Source organism: Bison bison, unplaced genomic scaffold, assembly GCF_000754665.1.
Source record: "Bison bison bison isolate TAMUID 2011002044 unplaced genomic scaffold, Bison_UMD1.0 scf7180017864185, whole genome shotgun sequence".
In the NCBI taxonomy this organism is placed as follows: Eukaryota; Metazoa; Chordata; class Mammalia; order Artiodactyla; family Bovidae; genus Bison; species Bison bison.
In genome coordinates this window covers 291,407-293,812 of record NW_011494757.1, presented here as the reverse complement: position 1 = coordinate 293,812, position 2,406 = coordinate 291,407, and the positions used below count along the sequence as shown (strand labels likewise).

Sequence of the window (2,406 nt, the reverse complement as noted above, 5' to 3'; positions counted from 1 at the left end):
CTGTTGCCTTTTATCCAAGTCTGCAGAAGGCAATGGCACCCCACTCCAGTACTCTTGCCTGGAAAATCCCATGGACGGAGGAGCCTGGTGGACTGCAGTCCATGGGTTGCGAAGAGTCGGACACGACTGAGCAACTTCATTTTCACTTTTCACTTTGATGCATTGGAGAAGGAAATGGCAACCCACTCCAGTGTTCTTGCCTGGAGAATCCCAGGGATGGGGGAGCCTGGTGGGCTGCTGTCTATGGGCTCGCACAGAGTTGGACACGGCTGAAGTGACTTAGCAGCAGCAGCAGCTCCCATGACAATTTTTTTTCTACTATGATAAATATTTGCTACATAAAACACCTCTTGATTTAAAAATGTCTCATAAAACTGAAACTTTATCTTGAACTTTTTTCTTGAAAATATGCTTGTCTTTGTTCCTGGGGAGAATTCTTTTTCCCTGAGTTCTAGGTATCCAGAGCTTGTGTCCGTTCTCACTCTGTTCTCCAGAGTGCACTGTCTTTGCCCCTTCTGTAGCCGGTCACTGCTGGAAAGGCGTGTTTTCAATCCATGTGTTGTTCCCTAGGGGATAATGGCAAGGCCTGAGAAGTGCTGTGAGCACATCACGTCTCAAAACAGGCAGTGTCAATGCAAAGGAAGAGTGCGTGAGTTTCGCTCAGCTGCCTGCTTGCTTAGGATACAGCTTTTCTTGCTTCCAGAGCAAGTCTCTAAGCAGGCGAGTGAATTTGGCCCTGTGTTAGTGTATCCATTTTCTACTTCAGTGAACACGGTTGAGCACCTTCTGTGTTCTAGGCCCGGTGCTAGAGGATATGGCCGTGGTCCCTGCCCTCGGGGAGATTACTCTCTGTTTAGGGGCCGAGAGTTGAGCAGATGATTATGGAGTATGCTGAGCGCCCCGACAGATGTGGGCACAGGCTGCTGTACTATAATCCTTGGGGGTGTCAAGCTCAGACCGGGAGGATTTGAGAAGGTAACACTTCAACTAAATGCTGGAAGACCTGAGAGTCTTCCTGTGAAAAAAAGGCACCCCTGATTCGGGGCCGAGGAGCCCAGTGGCCCCAGTTAACCGTCTCTATAGCTGGGGGTGCCTCCTTCCTCTGTGACTCCAGTTCCTTTTCTGTAAGTGGCGATGGTCCTGCTCTTGGGGTGTGGAAAGGCTTTCATGAGCTCATGGGTGTCGAGAGGTGGGCACAGTGCCCGGCATGCCGTCTCCTCTTGCTGACCAAGTTGTCGCTGGTCTTGGGATGTGGGTGAGGGCGCGCATCCCTGGTGTGCATCGCTGCCCAGCTGCCCAGCGTCTTCGGGGAGCCTCTCCGGTGGAGGAGGGAGCTGAGAGAAGGCTGAAGAGGCGCTCAGGTGGGCGGGGACACTGTGTGTGCAGATCCCACATGGGCTTGGCAGGGGTGGGTTAGGAGGGGATGAGACCGACTTTGGTGCAGGCGTAACTGTAGTCACGATCGCCTTGTTGAGTGATGACTCTGAGCCGGGTCTTGCTGAGAGCTTTCCCTGTTCCTGTTGATCGACGCTGTGAGAGTGCTGCGGTGGTCATTCTTGTTTCACAGATGAGGACGGCGAGGCGCTTCTCGGTTCAGTCAGTTGCTAAAGAGTCCAGTTAGACAGCGGGATGGAGCTGTGACGACCCAGGGTATGTTCTCCGTGCCGCCTCGAGTACGGAGTTTGGAAAGAAGTGTGAAGATCCCAGCAGTATCAAAGAACAGTCCGTAGGCTCTGATCGTTGGACTTGGGGAGGGAGGAAGACTCAGAATCCAGGAAGCCCCTTGCTTCTCTGCCAACGAGAAGATGCCTAGTCGGAAAGCGAGCCTGCTAATGTTGAGCTTACTTTGAGCTTTCTGGTAGGCAGTTGGGTAGTCTGATCTGCAGTTCCCTGAGCACAAAGCTGGAGTTCCTGACTCCATAGGCCTTAGTCCATAGGTCAGGGCTGAAACCATGGCAGCAGATACTCTATTTACCTTTTAGTTTCTCTCTAACATTGTCTAGACTTTTAAGCTTCCATTGCTTCCTTTCTCCATTTATTTATTAAGCAAACTTTATGGACTCCCACTGTGTACAAAGCAGCCAAGTTAGGAGCTGGAGATAAGCATGTGAATAAGCTATAAATGGTATCTTCAAGTCACTCACGATCCATCTGGAGAGAAAGTCACGATCGGATGCTGTGGATGCTGAGAAATAGAAATATGTGCCAAGTGCTGCAGTAGCAGAGGAGAGCCTGGCTCCTTTGGGCTTGGGGGGCAAGGGGTGTCACGGAGAAGTAACTTTGCCATAGGTCTCAAAGAATAAGGAGCGCTTAGCCAAGTAGAGGAAGGGGGCGGATAGGCCGCGTGAACAGCACAGGCCCCGTCCGGCGGAGATCTGGCGGAGATCTGCGTGTCTGAGAAGGGTG

General features: G+C 51.8%; 1 protein-coding gene across 1 annotated transcript in view; it reads left to right on the top strand.

The window, feature by feature from the left end:
- The window catches only part of OSBP (oxysterol binding protein), a 22,983-nt gene that overhangs the window by 4,668 nt on the left and 15,909 nt on the right, over window positions 1-2,406 (top strand). The gene's annotated exons all lie outside the window — the stretch shown is intronic.